This window comes from Talpa occidentalis, unplaced genomic scaffold (assembly GCF_014898055.3).
Source record: "Talpa occidentalis isolate TD23 unplaced genomic scaffold, MPIMG_talOcc4v2.1 talOcc4.12, whole genome shotgun sequence".
In the NCBI taxonomy this organism is placed as follows: Eukaryota; Metazoa; Chordata; class Mammalia; order Eulipotyphla; family Talpidae; genus Talpa; species Talpa occidentalis.
The window spans coordinates 10604212-10631228 of record NW_023601212.1 but is presented as its reverse complement, the minus strand read 5'-3'; the positions used below and the strand labels follow the sequence as shown (position 1 = coordinate 10631228).

The 27017-nt window shown below is 38.1% G+C and overlaps 1 protein-coding gene and 1 long non-coding RNA gene across 3 annotated transcripts in view; one reads left to right on the top strand and one right to left on the bottom strand.

Annotated features, from left to right (window-relative positions):
- Window positions 1–15862, top strand: part of LOC119240647 (uncharacterized) — a 38174-nt gene extending 22312 nt beyond the window's left edge. Inside the window, exons 2-4 of one of the 2 annotated variants that reach the window (XR_008551013.1) lie at window positions 4004–4061; window positions 13066–13186; window positions 15095–15862. This is a non-coding gene — a long non-coding RNA (uncharacterized LOC119240647). The remainder of the gene's footprint in view (window positions 1–4003; window positions 4062–13065; window positions 13187–15094) is intronic. The other variant, XR_005124153.2, reaches the window with a different exon arrangement.
- The window catches only part of DDX10 (DEAD-box helicase 10), a 219261-nt gene that overhangs the window by 135759 nt on the left and 56485 nt on the right, over window positions 1–27017 (bottom strand). The gene's annotated exons all lie outside the window — the stretch shown is intronic.

Genomic DNA, 27017 nt, shown 5'->3' with positions numbered 1-27017 from the left:
CCCTCAGCCCCTCTGCCCAAGAAAGCTACTGCTGCCCGCCAGCTATATCAACAGCTATACGCCTTGGCCAGGGCAGCATCACCCGGGGAAATTTTGCTAAAACCAACTGTGATATCATCTTCAAGAACTTCAGCTTTTTCACCCCAGCCTCTGGAAAGAGACCAGTTTCACCCAATCTTCCTATCAGGAATTCACTGATCATCTCATAAACGCCCACACCAGAGTCTCCATGAAGTAGACCTGGTTCTAGCTGTGGCCACCACATAGTTTTCATAGTAGAAAAATTAAGTGAATAAAACCCATTAAAAACAATGAATTCAGGGCCTCCCCTGGTGGCGCAGGCAGTTGAGCGCTGTGCTGTGAAGCTGTCCGCAGCCTCTGCAGCACTGGTTTGATCCTGGCCAGCAACTGGCGCGGGTCCCCCATGGCGCGGCAGACCTCTCCTGTTGCGCCCGCTGCTCCCCTCAGCAGTGTATTTCATCAGTCTGCCTGTTCTGCTCCCCGCTCTTTCTCTGGTGGATCCTCTTACCCTCCCGCACACCTGGCCTGTACCCCAGTTCTTATATAAATAAATAATAAAATAAAAATGAATTCAGACTTCAGACCTTTCTGCTTTTTGAACTCAAAGGAATGTAGACGACTTGTCACTTTCAAGGCTCACCTCTCCCCAGTTCCTTGAACTTGATCCCTCCCCCTCTTGAACCTGCTCCTCTTCACTGTCCTCACTCTCTTCAAGGAGGTTCAGAGGCTCCTTCCCTTAGGCTTTTAATCATGTTCACATCTCCCAGCTCTCCTAGTGTAAGATTCTGTACCACACACTCCTGTCCTGCCAGCTGCAGCCTCCTCTCCCATCCCCTGACTTTTACCACTGATCAACCTCTTGAGGTGTGGCCCACTCATCCTTTCTCCTCACTCAGCAATTCGCTTCAATAGGGCTCCAGCTCCCAGCACTTGATCAAAGTCACTCTAGGAAAGGTCACCAATTATTGACTCATTGCTAATAGTAATGTTCTCTTTTCAGCTTTTTTTTCCCCCTTGATTACTTTTTAAGCTTCCATTAAAGCCAAACTGAGTACTAGGTGTCCTAAAATGATTAAAACAGTCCCTATTTGTAAAAGCTCACAGCCGAATGGAAGAAATAGTCACAGACACCATTCTATACTATGTAAGTTCACTGACAGAGGTCTACACATGCAAGGAAAATCACAGGGAATAGGAGACAGGTAGGGTTTCAAAGACACAATGAATAATGTCCAATTTAAACGGTGAGCAGGAATTTATAATGTTATAGACACTGGAAAAGAATAATCCAGACAGAGCATATGCATGTGAAGACTAACGACCTAAACTCAGACCAGAGCAGTGAGTAGAGAGGAGAAGATGGATTAGGGAGAATTGAATTAATTAACTTCTCAGGCAGAACTGGACCCCACTGACTATTTTTCCTTTCTTGGTACTCTCTCTGGCCGTCCTTCTATCTCTATCCCTTTCTTTCTGTTAGATTCTTTTTCTTTTTCCAGTAGCCGGTCCCATCCTCCTCACACTCCAAATCCTCTGAGGAAGACTTGACCCGATCTACTGTCACTGGCTGGTCGACATGCAAACTAGGTCACTGTAACAAAAAGTTTTCATTTATAATTTTAATGCTGGCACTAATAAGCAAAAGAATAGTCAGTTTTTTCTATAGGAGTAGCCAAAGTAACTGTTTTCATAAAAGTAATGTATAAACTAACATTAAAAAAATAGCAGTTATGAAGATAACATGGTACATGAAAAGTGGCCTAAGGTGTACTCCAACAGATTAATGAAATGTATTGGACAGAAATAAGCAGAAAGTGATCCTGAGGACATAAAACTGCAGAATCTAAACTGCTTAAGAAATAGTGTAACTAGAGGCCTCCCTGATGGCACAAGGGGTTAAGCCCTGGCCTGCCAGGGAGCAACCCACATGGCGCAGGAGACCTCTCCGGACTCGCCCGCTGCTCCCCTCAGCAGTGTACTTAGGTCAGTCTGCTGTTCTGCTCCCCACTCTGTCTCTGGTGAATCTTCTCACCCCCCCATCTCTGGCCTGTACCCCAGCTCTCGTATGCATAAATAAATAAATCTTTTTAAAAAATAGTTTAACTAGAATATATTTGAAAATGAGAAAAACTGATCAAATTAAATTTAAACATATCCAAAAGGTATTAAAAAATGATTGCAGAATGAATTGATGGGAGAAGAATTTTAGACTTAGACTTTCTCTGAAAAATGTGGAGTCCTCTACACCCAAATTCAAATCTGAAAATCTGCTGAATTACCTGTAGGAACCACAATTCTTAAGCAGAAATCTAAGAAAAAATGATGGTTTCTAAGGTAACCAAGGCTTATAACCAGACCACACATAACCTGATGTATCAAAGCAACACCTGAGTTGTCAGGAGATAATTGGAAGAGCTGATGTTTTATATCTGTGCCTTAAGGCTGCAAGTCTTTAAACAAATGAACTCCATGTTCTACATGAGCTGAATCTGCTGGATCTTTCTCAAGGAGAAAATGCACCTTTGTGGAGTCCAAAGAATACCTGAGAATAATCTCTTCTGATGTCTGTGTTCGTAATTCCCAATGGCCAATAAACTAAAAGTATAAAAAGTACTTCTAGACCAATTCAGACGTTCTCTATTCATACTCTTACTAATTGTATTGATATTTCTACCAGGAAAAAGAAGTCAGCAAATTGTTCATCCAAGAAAGGAAGCAAACAGTGGGGAAGGGGAGAATGAGTCTTTGACAACTTGAGTGGCACTTTTAGTACCTCTGATCTGCAACTCGGACTCTGTACTACCCTTTTAAAGGAAAGTCATTTCAAGTATAACTTAATAGAACCACTTTGGGAAAGCAAAACAAAACCTCTCCTTTCTCCTTTTACCCTCTGGAGTAAGGAGTAAGAAGTTGATAGGAATAGTGCTTATCTCTTCACACAGCTCAGTATTATGAAAACCATTTTGCATAGATCACAAACTATGCTATGAAACAAAGGTTTTTTCAATCCAATCAACTAAATGAGCTCATTTGTTAGTGGATCAACTGTCACCACATGGCAAACTATATTTAAAATTATTTCCCTTCCTCTTGAGAATTCCATTTAATAGGCTTATGTAAATTAAGTATCTTTATTTATTGCCCTATCTAAATAAAAAGTCAATAGCAGAAGCATGTTGCAACAATATAACCCCAGCATCTACATTAATAAAGTGTTTGAGTAGAATACTAAGACTGTATTATTTCAGTGTATTGTAATAAAATAGCATCCCCTGGGACCCAAAGACAACACAAATATATTTATGGAGGATGTGGTAAACTAGGAACTACAAATCCAATTAGCACTTGATAAAGACATCCAATTCAAAGCTTTTTACGTCTCTTGATGATTCTAATGGCAGCTCTATAGGAAACAAAACATGTAATATAGTTTGTTGCCTAAACAGATCAGAGCTAAACCCAAAAACAGGAAAAAGAATCCAGAAACACCCTTACTTCATTTCAAAAGAATTTCCTTTTGATGCACAAAGTCAGGAGAAAAGACCAATTATATCTTTTTGGAGACATGATTCAACATTAAATATATATACACAGTAGTATTTATTACAAAGTCTGTTCTGGGATCTTTTAATTTCAGCTACTCTGTTCTATGCTATGCTACTTTGTTTCATTAGCTACAAAAACCACCCATTAATAGAAAACATTCTAACTGTAAATAGGCATTTTTCTTCTTTCCCCCCCCCCCAAAGTGTCAATCCTTTTATTTTATATATTTTTATATCATTTTTCATTTTTGTACAATGTATGCATTTTCATCCTGGTTATAGTCCCCGTAAAGATGCCAAAAAACGAATCAATCGCTATGGTCATAATCTTCATCTGCTCACCAGCCATTAAGTGCCCATGCTTTTCCAATGTTTTCTATAAAACCATGTAATTTAACCATCAAACAACCATGAAGCATATTTTCTTCCCTTCTCAGATAAGCTGAAAGTGAGAGTCAACCGGGTGCGAACTTGCCACAATCTCACAGCTAGCTGGTAAGCAGCATATCAGCATGTAAACTGACATGACATCTCTCTCCAAAGGTTTTGCAATTTCCTCTACTCCTTTTAGGCCAGGAATTCTACTCCAAATTTATCGTAAGTAAATAAACCAAAGAAATCTATAGATAGACTCAAAGATATCTCTGCAGCTTTTTATAGCAAAAAAATCAGAAACAAACCAAATAGCTGCATTGGGAGAATGCTACATCAGCCCAATGAAACAGGGCAATTAACATAAAGACCATATAAATAAATTTTAAGTGAAAAGGAAATTGACAACTGATGAGAGAGTGAGTTGTAGCTCCAATAAGGGCAGAAGAGTTTCCACCAGACTAGCACCCCCACAACATATAATTATCCACCCCATGCAAAATACGTAAGACAACTCTCTGAAGACACTAGAGAGTAGCCACACTTAGGCTGACACAGATGGGATTTCTCATGAAGTAGGGAAGCACTCTGGGTAAAATTCCCATTGTAAGCATTCCAAAAATGTAAACTAAAATTTTTGCATTTCACTAAAACCAGTATGCATAATTACATTGACAAAATGACAAAAGAGCAAATAATTTTAAAATCATGTCAAATTTTTTGATGTCATAATCATGTACATAAGTTCAAAATAAAATCACAAAAATAGTAGTTGGGGAGGGAAGTATGACAAATCCAGCTGTTCTTGGGTCAGCCTGTTATGTGAGCAAATCATGCCCTGGGCTTTGGGATGTTGGACCTAACTGAGAGATGTTGTACAACACAGTCCAGATACCAAGGCTTCCCATACATTCCTCCTTTATAATCTTTCCAGTTAGCTAATCACCAGTTTCTGAACTAAACAGATGCTAGCTCCTCACTTATTTATTTGTTGATACATTCACTCAATTGTCAAATGAAATATGTGCTTCCTTCTGAGGATCAAACTCTCCACAGCATCCATCTGCCAGCATAACCTGACACACTTAAAAATGGGTGAGCAGAGCACAAGCAATTTAAGATTATTAACATTTTTCATTTCCATTTAATTTCCCATGACACTCACTTTCATATTCACCACGTTTCCTCTGTTTCACTAATGAGCTAGAAAGACAGCTTTCGCATTTCTTTCACTTCTTTCAGAACTGAACTTGTTTGGTGATACCAACCATCAAAATGAAACAAGTCCAATTCTGAATAGGTTGTGAAAATGTTTGTGCTCTCTGTCACTGGGCCTCCCCGGTGGTGCAGCAGTTGAGCGCTGGGTTGCGAAGCTGCCCGCAGCCTCTGTAGCACTGGTTCGATCCCCCTGCTGCCGGACGAGGGTCCCATATGGTGCGCAGACCTCTCCTGCCGCCCGCTGCTTGCTGCTCCCCACAGCAGTGTACTTCGTCAGTCTGCCTGATCTGTTCTCCGCTCTGGCTCTGGTGAATTCTCTCACCCTCCCGCGCTTCTGACTGTACCCACTGCTTGTATAAATAAATAAATAAATCTTTAGGGGGGGAAGAAAAAGCTACTGGCACTGAGTTCTTTCAGTAAGAGCAAACATGTAAGAAAAGTTAAGATGAATTACCAAAGGTCACTAGCTGTCAGCCATCCAGCCATATAAATTGATGTGTCTTCTGGCTCTAGTGAGCTAGATCACGAGAAGCGGGAGGAATCACCCCATAGTGAGCTGTGGGTGATTTTCACTGGAGAGGAGAGAGCTCTGATGCCCAAATCCCTCCTCAAAACATACCAGGAACAGTATGAAACAGCATATTTAATGTGCCTATATTTTTCTGTAATACAAACTATAAAAAGCTAAGCTCAAAAATCTTCCTGACTAGGGAAACAGAATGTAGTGTAAGAAAAAACACAGGGGAGAAAAAAAGAATGTAAAACAGTATTTTCTAATGTAATGATGTCCAGGTTTCAGGAACTGAAGTCCGAGTTAATGTCTGAGGTATAATTCAGGACTTGGTGGTCAAGGCAGAGATTTCCAGTTAAAGACCATGCTCCCTCCAGAAAGGAGTAAATTTAAAAACATCCAGTAAGTAAAAGCCACCAAACCTACAGGAACGGGAAAGCAACAGCAGAGACTAACAAAATTTTATAATATGTTATGTGGATAAAAGATAGCATAATAACCAGCAGGATGAAGAATAATGCAACCTAAGTGGCTGCACAGGGCAATGCCCACCATACCCCCGCCTGGTCAGAGAGAGGGGGCTCAGCTCCAGGCAAGAAAACCAAGGTGGGGGCCACTCCCATGCTACATACTAAATCATAACATCAGTTTAAATATGCCACATTTCCTACTAAACACAAAGATGACAACACCCTGACTTCTGTCTGGCTGTCTACTAGACCTAAGCCAATTAAAAAAACCAAAAGCCAATTTTGACTACGGGTCAGACTTTCCTCAGCTGCCTGGACAGTAGCAGCTTGTTTTCGTCGTGGTGGTTTTGTTCGCGAACACCTCTCCCCCATTCCTGCGCTGAGTTAGTTCACTTGTGCGGCCTCTGAAGCCTGCCCCAGCACAGTCTTCCCTTTGTCTCTGGGAGTCAACACTCTTGTCTACTCTAAGCAGACGGTCTTCTTTCATGTTTCTCAGGGCCGAATACTCATGCTCCCTCTCACAGTCCAGGTCTGGGGTTCCCTCCTTGGCACTATGACACATTCCAAAACAACTTAATAAGAATCTAGTTTTTATTTTTTTTTATTTTTTTTTTTTAATTTTTTTTTATTTTTTTTATTTTATTTTATTTTTTTATTATTTTATAGAGGCATGTTTATTTGTTTATTTGTTTGTTTGTTTGTTTGTTTTGTTTACACATGCACTGGGTACAGCCAGAAGCACGGGAGGGTGAGAGAATTCACCAGAGCCAGAGCGGGGAGCAGAGCAGGCAGAAGGACCGAAGTACACTGCTGAGGGGAGCAGCGGGCGGCAGGAGAGGTCTGCGCGCCATGTGGGACCCTCCTCCGGTGGCCGGGGAGCAGCCGGGGATCGAACTGGCGCTGCAGAGGCCGCGGGCAGGTTCGCAACCCAGCGCTCAACCGCTGCGCCACCGGGGAGGCCCAGAATCTAGTTTTTAAACATTAGTAAGCTTAAATGTATTTTTTATAGGCAACTCTAAGATATAAATGAATGACTCACTGTACTTTGTCCTTGGTTTGACTGTAAATAAATTGATGTCAAACCTTTACTACCTATAATAACCAGTATTTTTTAATTCTTCAATAACAGAACCATTTTCCAGGAAAAAGCTGAGGAAAATAAAAATGAGAAAACTCAATGAAAGGTGCATCTGAGTGTGTGTATGTGAGCACTCAGGTGCACACAGGTGAGGAAACAAAGGAAAGAGAAAAGGCTCAGATCCTCAAGAGTTTGGCAGAAGAACAGAGCTACAAACATATGTTTATATACCATAGTTTTCTCTTTTTGAACCATAAATAATGCAGGGAGTTGGAAGACCTCATCAAAAGATACCTATAGTAGTTGCCACCACCTTGCCAGTTAACTTCTGAGAGGAATAGTCAATTCTCTCGAGTGGGCAGAAGACAAAGTTCGGTTTACTTATGTAACTTAAGGTTTGCAACAGTAAACAAGCTGTAACTCAAGAGAACTATTATGTGTTAATACTCTATGCTACCCTTTATGTCTGAGTTAGCCCTGAAAGGGAATACAGTGACCACAATAACCTGTACCCCACAAAGAGAGTTTCAAAGAAGAAAGTTCTTTATATTCTGTGTTCTGTGACTGAGTCAGGTTTCCTTAACTCACTGGTTCCAGATGTTGTCCATAACCACCACCCCATACCCTTTCAGGAAGTCTACAAAATCAAACTTTTCATAATTAATACTAAGCTGTTTCACCAGACTGACATTTTCAGTTGATAAAAGCAACTGTGGATTAAACCGCTGATACACCCATCAGGGCTTTGGCAACAAACTGTACCAGCAGTCAATTACAGCTTCCACCTCCACACACTCCCTGTAATAGAAGATGTGAGTTTCACTTACAAATGCCCTCCATAAACCAGCAAACATTATTGATTTCATTAAATCTCAAACCTTAAGTACAAGTGTATTCATTCCCTGAGACTGCTATAACAAACAACCACAAACTCAGTGGCTTCAAAAAGATATTTATTCTCCCAGAGTTATGGAGACCAGATGTCCAGAAACAAGGTATCAGCAGGGACACAACCCCTCCAAAGACTCTAGGGGAAAATTCATTCCTTGCCTCTTCCAGTTTCTTCTGGCTCCCAGTATTCCTTGGCTTGTGGCCACTTCAGTCCAATCTCTGCCTTCATGATACATCACTTCCTCCTTCCTGTGTTTTCTATTCTGTATCTCTTCCCCACATGGACACTTGTCCTTGCATTGAGCACCCACTTAGATAACCTAAAATGATCTCATCTTGATAGTTAATTACATCCACAAAGACCCTAATTCCAATTAAGATAACCTCCACAGGTTACAGGACTTAGGGTGTGGACATATCTTCTGAGGGGCAATTATTCAAACCATGCAAGTGTTTTTAATATTCCCTGAGGCCAAATGAAGCATGTAGAAAGCACTGCTGCACAATGAAACAGAATGGTGATCTCAAGGAAAAGCACTGTGAGACTGTTTGAGCTGCAAATAGAAAAGATACTTTCTGTATGCACATAATTTGAAAAAAAATTGAAAAATTATCAGCAGTATTATCAGCTATGCCTTGCTGTTCCCATTATGCACTCTGACCCTGATGGATGAAGACAAAGCACAAACAAAAACATGAACACCATGCAAACCACATGATGAACAAACATCCACATTTCCTGCTAATAATAAGACTATCTTCCTGATAGTCAATCTTTTGTATCTGATTTCTCCCTCCTTAAATATGAAGTTTAAGGTACCCATTCATAAAATCATCACATTTCCCCCCACAGCATTAAACCCAAAGCAAATCCCCCCTTTTTAACCCTCTTTCAAATTATCTAACAAAAGTTCAAGTCCTTTAATAAATCCTTCCTGACAAACTGACTGAGCTGCCTCCTGGCTCTCTAGCTATCATCCTCCCTTGCCACCACCAATAATAAACTCGACTTCTTCAGCTACAGGTGAGTTCCTGGTCCTCTTTGGTTAGTGATCACTGACAATTTTTGAGCTTTTCCTCAAAAATGAACAAAGTGAGCCTGTATTTCAAGGAAAACAATTGACAGTACTAGATAAATGATACAATGGTAACAATTAAGTTTCCAAGAGAAAACTAGATTTTTTGGAAATTTTTAGGAAACTTCTATCTATAGTACATACTGGGTAGCTTCCAATACCCAAACACTTCTCTAATGAGAACAGAGCAGATATTAACAAATGGGGGGTTGGAGGGGAACAGGTTGAGAGTTTAAAATGAAATGGATTAACATTTGGAAGATCTGCATATCAGAGCAAATATTTTCCAAATAATCAAAGCATGTAACTAAAAAATAATGCACAAGTGGAAGGTATTTCAGAGTACAAAACAGACCAATGCATTTTATTATAACAAACAACAAAAGATTCACTTATCTGGTTTTATCATCTATATTACAATTAATCAAGGGTTGAATTCTAGTGTAGTATCCAGGAGGGCTATTACAACACTCCTCACTCTTCCATGTACTAATACCTGGATCAGATTTTCTTTATATACTTCAATGGAATATGCAAATAAATTAAACTTAGAAGCTGTTACTAGGATTCAGTTGTCTTTAATTCTATTCAGCCAAACTTTATAGAGATTAGCAAAAAAACAGTGCCACTTTCTCACTCTTTATTTTGAAAAGCAGCTGACTTTATGTAGAAGACTTACGTTAACATGTAAGTCTGTTATTATTTTAAATTAATAAAAAATTCTCAGTGGTAATTTTGAATACAGACATAAAAGGATGGAAAATATAAAAATGAAACTACAAGACAAAGAGAACAAAATGAAAACCTGTATTACATTTTCATCTCAAAGGAAAACCAAAGAGAATTTTCCAGTACCAGCAAAACAGACAAATCCTCAGATACAGGAAGTATGAATTCCATCGAAGTCACAAAGAAAAGACAAATTACTACAGAAGACTGACAATGGCACAATCTGTAGGACAGTGGATGATATCCTGACACTAACAAAAATGACCCTCATATTCAACCAAGCTAATATTTAAGTGAAATATTTTCAGACAAAAATAAAGTATTTGGTAATAACATATCCTCATGGAAAGAATGCTAAAAAGGGTATTTTGAAAAGAAAACGGATTAAAAAAAAAAAACAGCAGAAGGCAAGAAAGATTGAGTCAATAATAAGCAGGTACATTTTTTAAATAATAAGCATAGCTGCCCACCCAACTATTATTGCAGGCATAAAAACATGAAACTAAGATACTGAACATAATATCTAAGTGGAAAAGTCGTGTTTTGAAGATTTCATATTGTACAACAGGAGGGCAGAAAAATGGCTGACTTTTAAATCAAGCATGTCTTTATAACACCAATGGTCACCAAGATAACCCGGCACACAAAACATATACTATGGTGAGCTGAAAGCAAATAAACAGAGGTGGATGCTAACATAAGCCCTTCTGTGTCCCACAAATTCCCACTCTTCCAGAACAGTTCTCATACTGTCTGTAGAATGTGTCCATCCGAACTTAAGAGACAATGAGTATAGCACTGTCAACCCATGCAATATTAGAACGGCTGTTTTTGTTCTCTCAAGATAAATATATTAACAAATCTAATGTTCTCTTCTCGCATTCCAATGGATCATCCTGCTCTTCACTTTGCAAAGACAGAAAGAAACATGTCCAGGATCCTATACTAGGGGCAGCTTCCCCAGATAATATACTCCTTGACATAACTCTGAGTCACTAGGCAGAGAAAGAGAAGTGTTCTAAAGAGACTTAGGGCATGAAATGTGAAAGGTGTACAACAGCAAGGTCTGTGTAGGAAAACTAGCATCTTGAAATCTGTAGCTCTGAACTGCTAGGATACAAAGCTCAACTCCCTTGCTTTCACTCCTAACAACCAGGGGGTACTGCTGCTGGTCGAGCCCAATCTACTCTTTTCTACATTCCTCTCCACATTGTAATCAATGTTCCACACTCACCAAATGTTATCAAGTCTCAGATGTCTAAATTGGAAAATAAGACAGGGTTTTATTGTTTGGCCCCAGAGGAACATGAAATCTGAGTTCGGCTTTATTGGATAAAATGAATTTCCATTGCACAGATGCACTTTTACACTGCCTTTTCTCAGAATGCATCTCAGTATAAAACAAGCAATCACGATACTGACTTCCAATAACTAGACAATTCCACACATGAATTATTTATTGGCTGCTGAAAGCATATAGAGATGCCAAAGGCTACCAATGATGTAAGACCAGGGCCATACCACTTAGTGCCTGACATTGCTTTCTCCTTCACTCTCCAGTATGAGAGCTCAAACAGCTGGCACCAGTAAAGTGGAAATTCCCTTGTCCCATAACTTGGTGTCTAACAAGTAATCAGCATCCCTTAGTTATTAACCAGTGCTGAACTGTAATTAAGTTTTCCATGCCCTTGAAGTCAAACTGAAACCTTTAATCAACAAGCAAATCCAAATGATTACACACCAGCTTAACTAGTAAACTACTCTCTATCAATATTAACTGTATCAGTTGGTTTTTCATGTATTCATTCACAAATGTTCACTACTCATTTATTCTTGCATGCATTCAAGTGCTGAGAGTTAGCTATGTACCAGGTACTTGGTATCTTGTAATGAAAACAGACATTCCTGCCCAACATCACATTGCGCTTCCTCAGCCTACTAAGTTTAATCTTAACTTTCATTAAACTCAAATTTCCTTCAGATTGTTTTGCCTAAAATTCTTAGTAATAAATGAGAATCATATATAAGTTTGCTCCAAATCTAAACAACTGGGATGAGATAACACACAAACATCTTATACAGCAGATGCTTAATAAATATCTTTGAATAGCAATTACAATTTAAAAAAAAACAATCTAACCAACATAAAAATTAGCTTGCAATGATTTTAGCAAGAGTGCTCAAAGTCTCGTGTGGCCAAAAGCTACTTTTTAGATAATATATGTGACTGAAGTAAAAAAGTTTAAACCTGTATTACCTTTGTTTCTATTTTAACAGTCATCATGAAAATAAATTACAGATCAGACATTACAAAGAAAGAATTAAGAAATATGTTGAAGTAGATAAATGGCACAAAAATCAACTGTATAGCACAAAGTAGATAAATGGCACAAAAATCAACTGTATAGCACAAAGTAGATAAATGGCACAAAAATCAACTGTATATATTAATTTGCTTCTTTCTAAGGAGCTGTGCTGGGATCTATGAGGGATAAAAAGGGCAAACCCAGCAATTCTATATTCCCATGTTCATAATCTTGGAGGAAAAAGAGGGCAGAAGAGTAACAAAGGAAAATACAAACATAACTGTAAATGCAAAGGCCTGGGGATTATTATATTGAGGAAAAGATCCAATTCAAAATCATTTTTAAAAGTAATGTATCATCAATTTAAATTTAAATGAGGTTTTGTAGAAGTTACAACTATCACTGTGGTCAATACTGATCACTAATTTTGTAAACACCCGTGATTCAATGCTAATTTTTTAAAGAGACACTATTCAAATCTACTGAAAACATGGCCAAATCCTAGTTTAAGTGTCTGCACAGCACCACCTAACTCATTCTTCCACTCATTCCATACCTTCTCAGTGCACTAAATAACATGAAAAGCACACAATGGGCAATTCAACGGTGTTTAATTGCAGGGTTGACTTAACAGAAAATCTCATATTTAGATGTAGATCAAAAATCATTTTGTGATGCTCAGGTGAAAAATAAAATGCATGAACAAATGTCAAGCATCATGGTTAGTAATATATTTTGCCATGTAGAAGTAAACTGGCATGTATTAAATACAGAGAAACTCCTGAGTGTAATATGAGGTTGTCAAATATCTCAAACTGCAATCAAAATATTTTATTTCCTCTCGGCAGCTGAAGTGAGACTGTGGCTACAAATATTTTTCTGAGCCAAATTTAAAGACAGAGCACCTAATTTGCTTAAAAATTAATAGCACCTTGTCAACCAAGCCTAAGAAACATTTCTGAAAAAGCTGTAAGTAATTTTCTAAGACAACTACATACAAAACTCAAATGTTAGTATTTTTTCTGATCCTTATGCAAATACTGTAATTTTATAGGTTTAAGAATTCAATGAAGGGACACTATAAAGACAGCATACAATCCTGAAGGAGTCTACTTTTAAAATTCAGTCCACTACCGCTTTTTTGACACGTCTATTGATTTTAAGCAAGTAATAGATTGCTATTCATTGCCTCAGAGCCAAAATACAAACCCACTTTGGGGAAATGGCAGAGTATGATTAACTGTGGATTTCTCTAGTCTGGATTTCTCAGACTTATGTAGAAATTTTACCTTCTGAAGTATATTTATTATTTAATTTGAAGGTCAATTAAAATCTTGCATGAAAGTTAATATCTTAGTAAAAACAAAGAAATGAAAACAAATTTTAAATTGAAATCCATGTAGATTTACTTTCATTTGCTTTTTTTGTCTGCTATATGGACATGCTTTTTAAAGAACATGCTTTTTATTCCAAAGCTATTTGAATATAAAGTCTTAGTTGTGTGTTATAATTTATACTAGAATCACCACAACTATGACACTTCCAAAGTCATTTTACCCAGTTACTCGCTGTTTATGCTCAGTTTTCAAATCACTGTGGATTTTTAGACAACAAAGTCAAAGAAACTAACAAAGAGTGCATTCTGTGCCCCATCTCGTACTATCTCAAATGAGGCTTTTTATTATATTATATATTTTTATTATATTATTATATAATATCAAGTTAGCAATTTTTGGCTCTTAAACTTTAATTTTGTTGTTTTGATCTTTGAATGTCCTCCTAATTTATGATGTCTATGTACAAAGAGTGATATTGATCTGTGTTGTGGCAAAAAGACACCTTCAGGATGCTATTTCTCACTTCTGTCCTGTACCAAAATTAATTAACAACACCTGTAAACATCTCTCTCACTCTTCATCTTGTGTTCTACTTGGCTAACCCAAAAATGCCCTGCAAGGGATGATATTCCTTTGATACTGCATGTGATTATTTCAAAATTGTAAAAGGCAAACTTCATTTTGCTTCTTCTAACACAACATATATTGCCCTGCAAAAGCAGTTCTCAAAAACACATCTGGGCTTATAAAGATGCACTAAAATACAAAGGTCTTTCATTCAAAGCTACCAAAGATTTTAAATGATTTTTACCTTCAAAACAAAAGTGGTCCATTTCCACAATTCTCATAATTTCACTTTTCGCTTTTCATTTGACCAATGAAATAAAAGCTTCACATTTAGAATGGTTAACATTAATAAATTCTATTTTCTGCAAATTTAAAATCTACTAAAACACAGCATGTTTTCTTTAAATTATCAGCTGTTCTTTTACAAAATTTGTACCTCAACAGTTTAATGCAATATTATCAGGTAAAGAATATCTATTGGGAATAGAAAACCTTTGCTTCTTATCACACATTTTCAGTAAAATCAAATACTTTCTCTCCTCCTTATTCCTTTATTCCCAACATTAAAAGAGAACGTACTATCCAACAACTCAATTCAAAATCTCCATTTTCAAAAAATGTCCACATTTCTTTCACTAAATGACTCTGGACATATGAAAGCACAACTATGAAGCATTTCAAAAATAAAAACCTTTCTAACCCATTTAGAAAAGGGCTCCCAATAAACTCAAACCTGGGGAAAAAAAGGTGCCCATTGATCAAGAAAATCCTTAACAGTAGAAGCATCCAATTTACCACCCACATCTCAAAGATCTCTCACATGGTGATTTATATTAGTCTTACTTTTTACTAAAATATTGCTTCTGATAATACATATTCACTAAAATATTGCTTCTGGTAATACATAATAATCCATAATTGCTTTATGGATACCTTATTTTTGTATGTTTATGCTGTTATATATTCTCTTTAGACCAAGAGGAACGAGACTAAGTAAAAACAAGCCTAAGCAAGAGTGACCTATAGGAAGATCTATGAAATCAGACATCAGCGCCATCGTCTGCAGTTTACAGGCTAACAGCTTCACTCAGTGCCACTGCTACGGGACAATCTGGTCTGGAACTGAAACCAGAGAAAGACAGCTACACACCCTTCTCTGAATCTAATGACTAAGCACCCACTCAGCTTGGCATGGTGATTTATGCCAAGGCCACACAGCTCCCCCTCATCATCAAGGAATGCACTGTGGTGGAAGCCCAATAACAATGAGAACAGAAGCAAGACAGGAGAGAAAAGGATCTGTATATGCTGCAGTTGCACTATGACTAGAATTTATGTCTATAAAGCAAGATACAGAAATCTAAGGAATCAAATTATTTATATATAAGGAAGTCATCGGAGCCTATTTTCAACATTTTAAGGAATAACATTGTTCTAAAAGGGAGAAATGGAAAGGAACATTCATTGTTGGCCTGATAGTTTTCTTGTGTAGGGACGCAGAACAAAAATAATTAATATACGAAATGAGGGTAGAAATACACATAATTTTTATACATATACTAAAAAAAAAATCTGAGACCACTGATCTAGACATTACCTATCTTTCCTCTAACTTTAACCAGGATTGCTTACTTACCTCCAACAAAATCTGCTTCACCCACACAATAAAACCAGTATAAAGGTATCTTGAAAATCCATCTCATATGATCTTAGAAGAAAACCGCTAATTGACCAGTAGATTATATACTGCTTTCAGAAACTCCTTACTTTTTAATCTATGTTGCACATTTTTTAATACTGAGTTCCTCATCTACACTGATAATGCCCAATTTCCACCGTGACAGTGATGCTGGCAATGGAAAAGGCTGTATTTATTATACTATAATGCTTGGTTTATTTGTGTGCTTTCCAGTTTTCACATACACAATATAAATCAAGCACAGTTTGCCAAATAACACAACCCTGCTAAATGGGAAAGTTACTCCGGGAGGAATTCTGTTCTACCTATTCTGCTGAGCTTTGTTACCTTAATAGAGTCTGCTGAAAAATTTCTACCTCATTAGAACCTATCTGCTTTACATATTTGAGCATTTCATTCTGTAACAAAGGAACCAAACAGCCATTAGGAGTAAGAATGCCCCCAAGCCATCAGAAACTTAGTGTGAAGAAAGGGAGTTAAGAAGTTGTCTAATTCTACTTTCTCACATCTGCTATGAGAAAAACCAAAGAGTCAAGTTTAGAAAACTAAAGCGTAATTTATCAAGGTAAATAACAGTTTTTGGACTGAAACTGTTATAGAGATCATACTTCGTGTAGTTCTGCTTGAAATAAAATAGACACATCTTTGGAGATTCCTTGTTTCTTCATGGTGCTACCAAAAATGCTCTGAGAGTATCTGAAAAACAGAACACACTATACTCCTAAAAAAACTGCCTGTACTTATCAATCTAGCAATCCTGTTCAGAAAATGAAATAAGCTAGATTTAAAGTGAAAAATCCACACTGACTTTCAGGGTTCATTCCTTTCTATTCCCTGTGTTGCTCACGTTTATTTAGTACATTCTAGAGTTTTCAGCAAAGAACAAGGCTAGCATTGATCTTTGCCAATTTCCACGGTCAGAAACAACCTCAATTTTAACAAACAAAAATCTAATTGGTATATTCCATTCTTCCAACTTCTAGCATTTCTTTATAAATTTTGAAGGATTATTCAGTGCTCTATGAAGGATTTACAATTCTCTTTAAAAATGTCTAGGTCAGGGGCCTCCCCGGTAGTGCAGCGGGTTAAGTCCAGCACTGTCAAGCTGTCTGCAGCCTCTGCAGCGCAGGTTCGATTCCCGGCCAGCCAGGGAGATTTCCACATAGTGCGGCAGACCTCTCTTGTCTCACCCACTGCTCCCTTCAGCAGTGTACTTCAGTCAATCTGCCTGTTCTGTTCCCCGCTCTGTCTCGGGTGAGTCCTCTCACCCTCCCGCACCTCTGGCCCACACCTCTCACCCTCCCACACCCCAGTGCTTGTATAAATAAATAAATCTTAAAAATAAATGTCTAGGTCATTAAATATGCCTAATACTTAAAAATAAGGTCAAGCTGTTCACTCACTGACAGAGCCTTTACTATGCCCGCTATAAAGCAATGAATCTGATGATGCCAAAGCTATTCATTGTTTATTTTAGAGAACAGTGAAATGGGGGGCGTGCAACAGGGGGTATGCTGGAGATAAAAAGAAATCCATATATGATTTTTATCTAGAAACTAACATCAATGCAAATGCTTGAATATTAACTCTGGTTCAGTTGAAAATGGAGAGCTGGGCCTCCACAGTGGCGCAGCGGATTGAGCACAACACTGTGAAGCTGTCTGCAGCTTCTGCAGCACTGGTTCGATTCCAGCCAGCCAGGAGATTCCCACATGGTGTGGCTGACCTCTCCTGTCACGCCCACTGCTGCCCTCAGCAGTGTATTTCAGTCTGTCTGCCTGTTCTGCTCCCAGCTCTGTCTCTGGTGAGTCCTCTCACCCTCCCGTGCTTCTGGCCTGTACCCCAGCTCTTGTATAAACAAAAACAAATAAATCTTTAAAAAAAATTATGGCAAGCTTACAAACAAAGGGTCACTGTGACATCTGTGCCTTCTCAGTATTAAAGTGACTAGACTCATTGTCCATTGAATATCTTCTTGCAACTATTACTGAAGAATTAAATGCCTCCATACCTCATATCACTAACTGCAAAATGCCCTTTTGATTGCATTTTTAACTTATTAAGGTTTATTTTTATTATGTATTGGGTACAATAAAAGTCAACTGGGAAATATTTTTAAGTCTACAAAAATGTCCCTTTTTGCAACTTTGAATAAATATACTTAATAATTAAAAATAAGGTTAAGTTGTTCACTAACAGAGACTTTACTATGCCCACTGTAAAGTGATTTATGGCAAATCAGAAGTTTAGGACAGGGAGTTAACAAAAGGTTACCTTCGATTCACATCTGGTAGGCTGTAATATTAATGTTCTCAACATAAAGGGATTGGTTAAATGAGTCAGATTTAGTAAACGAGGCTTTACTCATGCACACTATTGGGACACCCAAAAGCACTGCCGGCTATAACTTGCTCGTAATTCACTTAAATATATGCAGACCTTTTAAAAAAATAATTACAGAAAATTAGTAACAGCAGGTTCAATCCAAAGGAAGGATTATTGTTCTAATTCAACTGCAAGAACAGAGCCTGAGCAGTACCGGTGAACAATAAGCATCGATCATCTCATTCTTAATGAGAGCAGTAAGTCAAACTTAGATTTTTCAAATTTCATTACTGTAGAAGATATTACATATATTTACTTAATGATTTATTACAAATTCTACCTTATGTTTCCATGTTAGTAAACCCACTATAGCGGTAATATATTGTGCTTCCATAAAATATATATTCAAATTTCCTGCAATATACAATTCTCCATGCTGTAAGTTTCACTTCTTACTACAAGATATTTCCTCTAATTTATGGTCCTGTCTTATTCTGTCCCCAAATAGAACAAGGTCAAAAGATAATGCAAGTTAAAGCAGAAGCATCACCACCACAGCTGCTGAAATGTTTTACAAAGAGAAAGATCTGGATTTATTACTTGACCCCTCCTCTACTCTCATCCCCCAGTACAGCAGTCCACACATGTTTTTTAACTCCACAATTAACAAAGAAATTATCACTGGTGATCTCTTGGTCACTGAGCACAGCACAGTGATACAGAATATAGACAGTGGTACTCGCTTATCCAAAGATGGATACCTTCCAAGACTTCCAGAGACAGTAATGAAATCTGTGAAGACTATGTTTTTTTCCCCATACACACATACCTATGATATAGCTGAATTTATAAATTAGGCACAGTAAGAGATTAACAGTAGCTAGTTTATTAGCTAGTAGCTAATAAAATTGATATGAATATATCTCTTTCTCTCTAAAAATATATTTTCAAATGCTGGTAAAAGCAGGGTAACTAAACTTTGAAGAAAAAAGAAACAAAAACCATGAATACATGGATAAAAGGGACTACTGTAGCAAGGTCACCAAGCTATAAGTAAAATCATTCTAAATCAAGGATATGTTCTACTAGTGGGGACTGGAAGTCCAAAATGTCTTCAAAAGTTAATGTGAAGAGTCACTGAGAAGGCCAGAATCAAGGAGAATCTTAAATATAACTTTTTTTTTAAAAGATTTATTTTATTTACACAAGAACTGGGATACAGGCCAGATGTGCAGGAGGGTGAGAGGATTCACGACAGACAGAGGAGGGAACAGAACAGGCAGATGAACCAAAGACACTGCTGAGGGGAGCAGCAGGTGAGACAGGAGAGAGCTGCCACGCCATGTTGGTTTCTCCCCAACCAGCCGGGAATCGAACCGGTGCTACAGAGGCTGCGGACAGCTTCACAGCATGGCATTCAACCTGCTGTGCCACTGGGGAGGCCCCATTATTGGTTTTAGATATGCCACACCGCGGGCAGAACTTCCTACGGCACCCAACGTAAAGTCTACAGAAAATGATTCACAACTAGATAATTATCTGCAGCCCTAACAGCACAACCATAAAGATGTTTCCCAAACAAAGCTACTAATTCAGCAGGAAACCAGAGACCATGTAAAGTCTACAATATCTTTAATCAACAGACAAATCCAACCACATGCAGCAAACTGAAAGCTAAATATAAATAGATGGTTCATTAAAGTGAGCAAATTAACCTGCATGAAAATACAGGGTCAATTTCAATTATTGCTGATCTATCCAGTGGCCTTATTCTCAATACAAGTATAAATTTGAACTTTATTATGCTTGCTGTCTGGGTAAAGCAAATGAAGTTTGACATTCCAGTGCAGGAAGTCTCACAGCACAGGTAAAGTCTTCAATGAAAACAATCACCCAGTCCCATGAACAATGGGTAATAGCCTTAGGTTGAATTTCACTAAATCAATGTTTGAAAAGTAAACGTAGGGCCTCCCCGGTGGCGCAGTGGTTGAGCGCTGGGTTGAGAAGCTGCCCGAAGCCTCTGCAGCGCTGGTTCAATCCCGGGCTGCTTCCCAGCCACCGGAGGAGGGTCCCGCATGGCGCGCAGACTTCTGCCACCTGCCACCCGCTGCTCCCCTCAGCAGTGTACTTCAGTCCTTCTGCCTGCTCTGCTCCCCGCTCTGGCTCTGGTGAATTCTCTCTCTCACCCTCCCGCGCTTCTGACTGTACCCAGTGCTTGTATAAATAAATAAATATTTTTTTTAAAAAGTAAATGTGAATAAACCTACAAAAATGGAATTCAATTAAGTTTACTGCAATCTAACCTTTCTGTGTTTGAACAATCATCTTTAAAGAAGAAACCATAGTAGCATTAGTGAAATCAGCACAGCTAGACGGTTGTGAGGGTGAGCATGAGGAAGGTGCAAACTTCCCACAGGATGCAAGATCTTGAAGTAGTTCCTCTTACATTTTCCTTTACTTCAAATTTCAAAGACAAAAAAAAAAATCAAGTGTAAACAGCTAACATTTATTTATTAAGCACCTGTCATACACTAGACGCTTCACTAATATTTAATATTAAAACCAAAGACAGCATGAAAAAAGAAAACTACAGGCCAATCTCCCTACTGAACACTGATGCAAAAATCCTCAACAAAATCCTTGCCAACAGAATTCAGCAATGCATCAAAGGGATAATACACCACGATCAAGTGGGATTCATCCCAGGGGCACAAGGATGGTTCAACATACGAAAACTGATCAGTGTAATCCAACACATCCACAAAAAGAAAAAGAAAAATCATATGATCATATCAATAGCTGCTGAGAAAGCATTCCACAAAGTCCAACATCCGTTTATGATGAAAACCCTTGAAATTCTCGGAATAGAAGGAACATACCTTAACATGATAAAAAGCCATATACGACAAACCCACTGCCAACATTATTGTCAATGGCGAAAAGCTGAAGGCCTTTCCTTTAAGATCAAGAACAAGATGATGTCCTCTCTCACCACTGCTCTTCAATATAATACTGGAGGTCCTAGCCATGGCAATAAGACAAGAGAAAGACATACAAGGAATCCAGATAGGGAAAGAAGTAAAACTATCATTATTTGCAGACGATATGATAATATAGAGAACCCTAAAAGCTCCACAGAAAAACTACTCAAAATAATCAACCAGGTCAGTAAAGTAGCAGGAAACAAAATCAACACACAAAAATCAGTAGCCTTCCTATACACAAACAATAAATCAAGAAAACCATCCCTTTTATAATTGAAACAATTAAAAAAAATCAAATACTTGGGAATAAACCTAACAAAAGAGGTGAAAGACCTATACAAAGAAAATTATGAAATACTGTTAAAAGAAATAGAAGATACAAAGAAATGGAAAGATATCCCCTGCTCATGGATTGGAAGAATTAACATTATTAAAATGTCTATTCTACCAAAAGCAATATACAGATTCAACACTATTCCAATAAAAATCTCAATGACGTTCTTCAAAGAAATAGAACAAATACTGATGAAATTCATATGGGCCACAAAAAAAAAAACATGAATAGCTAAAGCCTTACTGATGAAAACAATGGCAAAAGGCGGTATCACACTCTCAAACTTTAAGCTATACTACAAAACCTTAATAATTAAAACAGTTTGGTATTGGAACAAAAACAGACACACAGACCAATGGAACCGAATAGAGAGCCCAGAAATAAAACCACACTTATATGGACAACTGATCTTTGACAAAGGAGCAAAGAATATGCAATGGAACACGGACAGTTTGTTCAATAAATGATGCTGAGAAAACTGGACTTCCACATGCAAAAACTGAAACTAGACCACTACCCTTCACCATGCACAAAAATAAACTCAAAATGGGCCTCCCCAGTGGGGCAGCGGTTGAGCGCTGGGTTGCGAATCTGCCCGCAAGCCTCTGCAGTGCCGGTTTCGATCCCTGGCCGACGGGCGAGGGTCCCACATGGCTTGCAGACCCCCGCTGCTGCCCGCTGCTCCCCTCAGTAGTGTACTTCGTTGGTCTGGCTGTTCTGCTCTCCGCTCTGGCTCTGCTGGATTCTCTCACCCTCCCGCACCTCTGACTGTACCCAGTGCTTGTATAAATAAATGAATAAATCTTTAAAAAAAAAAATGGGTAAAAGAACTGGACATAAGACCTGAAACCATAAAATATATAGAAGAAAATATAGGTAAAACACTATAAGACATACACTGCAATAACATCTTTAAAGACTCATCACCCAAAGCTAAGTAAGTCAAGGAAAAGATAAACACCTGGGATTACATCAAACTGAAAAGCTTCTGCACAGCAAGAGACATTAACCAAAACAGACAGACACCCCACTGATTGGGAAAAAATCTTTGCACCCAGTCAACTGATAAGGGACTGATCACAAAGACATACAAAGAACTCATAAGGCTCAACAAAAACAAAACAAGCAATCCAGTCAAGAAATCCAAAACAAGCAATCCAGGCAGAAGAACTTAAAAGACATTTCTCCAAAGTGGAAATGCAAATGGCCAACAGGCATATGAAAAAATGTTCAACATCCCTTATAATCAGGGAAATGCAAATCAAAACCACAGTGAGATACCACCTTACACCAGTGAAAATGGCACATATCAAAAAAACAAGCAACAACAAATGCTGGCGAGGATGTGGTGAAAATGGAACTCTCCTACATTGCTGGTGGGAGTGCAAACTGGTCCAACCACTATGGAAAGCTGTCTGGAGGTTCCTCAGTCTACTAAAAATGGAGCTACCATACAACCCGGCAATTCCACTACTAGGGATCTACCCAAAGGACACAAAAACATTGATTCAAAAGAACCTGTACACCTATGTTTATTCCAGCACTATTTACAATAGGTAAATCCTGGAAACAACCCATTGCCCAAAAATAGATGACTGGATCAAGAAGATGTGGCATATATACACAATGGAATATTATTCAGCAATCAAAAAAGATAAACTCATGCCATTCGCAGCAATGTGGATGGAACTAGAAGGAATTATGCTCAGTGAAATATGCCAGAAGGAAAAAGAAAAATATCGGATGGTTTCACTTACAGCAGGAATATAGGGGAACCAAGTAAGACATCAGTGTAAAAAAAAAAAAAAAGTACAAAACACCACAAAGCAAAAACGGACAATTATAAGTCAGAGACATCCTGCAGGGGAGGAGGAGGGAGAGGGATCAGAGGGAGGGAGGGAGGAGCACAGGGGACTGAGGTGATGGTGCACAGGTGCATTGGTGAAGGAAACTCTATGGGGACTATACCTGAGGGGGTGGGGGGAAGCAAATATTGTTTAAAAATAAACAATGATGTAAAAATAAATAAATAAATAAATAAAACAGAATAAATAAATAAATAAATAAATAAAACAGAACAGGCAGACTGACCAAAGTACACTGCTGAGGGGAGCAGCGAGTCAGGAGAGGTCTCCTGCGCCATGTGGGTTGTTCTCTGGCCAGCCGGGGATCGAACTTGTGCTGCAGTGGCTGCAGACAGCTTCATAGGTTGCGTCTTAACCCCTTGCGCCACCAGGGAGGCCCGAAAGCAAACTTTTTCTATCAGGGAATTGATAATATAGATTTTACACTTCATGGGCACATGGGCTCTGTCACAGTTACCCTCTCTGCAGCTGTAGTCAGAGAGCAACTATGGTTGAATGACCATGGTTGTGTTCCAATAAAACTTTTAAGACTTTATTTACAACAGTAATAGACCAGGAGTATCCATAGGCCATTTTTTGCCAATCCTAGGGCTAGCTCATAAGGAGGAGATTTTAAGATTCAGTAACCAATAAAACTCACGACTCCTATATGAATCAATTAAAGAAAAATCTACACACAAGCAATTAGTAATGCAAATCTCAAAAAATAAAAATCCTCTCACCTCCTGCACCTCTGGCCTGTACCCCAGCTCTTGTATGCTTGTATGCATAAATAAATCTTTATTTTTTTAATGGTTTTCGGATTTTTATTATTTTTTTATTTTTTCTCAAGGGCAAATGCTTTTATTTGTAGAAAGATGTTTAAACTTTAAAATGCATTGTTTTAGTGTTGATAAAGAGCAGTTTTTTCTCTTTGCAGCCTCTCAGGGACATCTCTGGTTTTTCTAAATCCTCAGTGAAGGCACCACCTCCTGCTAAGAACAGGTTTTTCAAAACTACAGTGGTGTGCATCAAGGCTGCTGCAACAATAAAGTGATCGTTTTAATATATTTGTGAGAGTGATTCTACCTACATATATTAAAACACCTAGTTGAAACTCTGTACTTTTAAAATCATCAAACACTTAGTTTTTAGTGTGACTTCTTTTATGATAACTCAATTAGCAAAATTTACACAATGACTGTGATTTAGTTTATGTCTTCTATGTGCTGACATTCACAAGAAAAAATAACAGTAGTGATGCCTCCAAGACGCATGAAGGTAGAAAACCTAAGCATTGAAAGCATGGCATGTAGTAAAAAGACTCTATGGTTTCTCTCTTTCAAGTATAACAAGCTAATCAAGCAAAGTAAAAGTGAATCAGTTCTTTGATCTTTAAGCATCAAAAGGACTTGTAATTGTGACCTGATAAAAACTGCAGACTGTCAGAAAGTTAAACTTGAATAGTGAAATAAATACAGCAATAACCTCCAGTTTCTTGAGTAAGATTCTCATCAATAACTACATATACACCAATCTGGAAGAATTATTGTGCCCTGTAACAAATCTTTATTTCATAAATTGTGTACATGATGCATTCTATTTCCATCACCACTCTGACCTTCAAAAATACCTACACATGGTATCTCAATACAGCTCCAAAAATCCAGACGTGAACTTCAAGTGTTCCTATGCAACCCACTGCATTCCTCTATTTCTACTCCACGACAGAAAATTACTATTCATATCAACACTAGAGATGAGAAGCCTAAAGCAGGTAATCAACAAGGGCAGTCGCTCACTATCTTCTGGCCTTAATCTGATTTTGTTTCCCGGATTCGGACCTTACTAGATATCTTAGTGATTTCTGTTTGTTTCAATTCAGTAGTCATCAAAGTAGGTACTCTAAGAATTTAATCACATTTAAATATATTGAAACTTATTTATGGGTGAGCCTATGACACAATATGATTCTCTGGTTGTTGGAGGTGTTATTCTAAAGGTATTAATTAGGCCAAAGGGATTGATAGCATTTCCAGAGAGATCCTCAATGTACTCATACACCTATTGATCTTTTCCCACTCTAGTTGGCCTATCATTTCCTGATAAAGGAGAGTTAAATTCCCTTAAAACAATCCTGCTCTCCTTCTCCAGCTCTGTTCCAGGTCAGCCCTCACTCTGAGCTTTGACTGCCTTAGCGCTATCCCCTGTTCCCTGCCCAGAAAAGACTGTCTTTTCTATGAATTTTTCCCCCATTCATAACTATTGCCCATCCTTAGGAAAAACCTGCCTCAACAGTGCCAGTCCTCTCTTGCACATTTTGACTTCCTTCAAATTTGGTAGTTGTGTACACTCCCTAAAGTCCTTAAATTTTACATTTTGTCCAGAACTTATGATTCCTACTGCAGGAGGGTCCGTCTATCAGGCTACTACACCTACACCACAGAAGCCCTACGCAGACCTTTTCTCAATGTCATCAGGTCTATGTGTGTGTGTGTGTTTCTGCCTGAAGCCTAATTATGAACACAGTATACCCAACGGTTTCAGAAAGGCCAGTTTCTATGAAAAGTTTGGTAAACATGGTATTAACCAGAACAAATTCCATGACTCAATACTGGGGTTATATAATATGTTCAGCAAGAAGATTGTTAATAGCACTTTATTAGATGTGCATTTAATTAAGATAATTCTGATGGTTATGTTAGAAGATGGCTGTGAGGTAAGAGATCAGGGGGCCTAAATAACAAGATTAGGAGGAGGTAATAGTTTCAAAGGGGACTGGGCCTGACAAATGGGAAGTAAACAGCTAAGTAAATTCCTCAGATATCAAGTCACATCAGAAGAAAAATCGCACACTTTGCTCCTATGATCTGTAGCCTGAAAATATTAGATTAACTCTTCTCTTTCCCTCTTTCTCCATCTATGAAATTCAGCACCATCTTCAAGAGTAACCAAGCCTGACCTACTTCACAAAGCTCTCCAGGACTCTAACCCAAAGTTCAGAGTTCTAGCCTAAACTCAAAAGTATTTTATTACTCCAGGTAAATATTTTACATGGCCTCTCTTATACTTCTATCTTATGTAATTTCACTTAATGTTCCCACATAAATGTCTTATGTAATTTCATCTGATGCTTCCACATAAATATCCTCAACTGTGTAACCTTCCTGATAGCTGACAAGTCTAATGGATCATATTTGGAACAGTAAGTATCCATATTGAACGAGCAAAAGAAACATTTGACCAGCTACAGTGAGGAACATTTGGCAGAGGATATTTAAGTTTAACTAACACCCCAAATGCTCAGGCTAAACCACTTTGCCTAAAGTCTCAGTATTTTTCATTCTTTCAGATCAAAAAGTCTGGTCACTATGAATTGTTTCAGTGAAAGCAGTAATAAATGAGTCCTTGAAGTGTCTGTGAGTTTTTTCCGAGATCAACAGAATGAGAAAGAAGTTCATATTTTAAGCAGTCCAGCAGGGTCTTTCAACCTGAGAGGCCCAGAGATAAAATAGCCTCATTAAATAATCATCTGGACATCTGCCAAGGCTTAGCAATTCATACAATGTGTGCGACTCAATACTCAATGTTTTTGGAAAAATACTCAACTATAATGAAACTACTCTTTCCAACTTCCCACCTGAGAAATTCCTAGAAAACTACATAAAGCCATTCAAATTACGGTATTAACGAGAACACAATGTAAATCA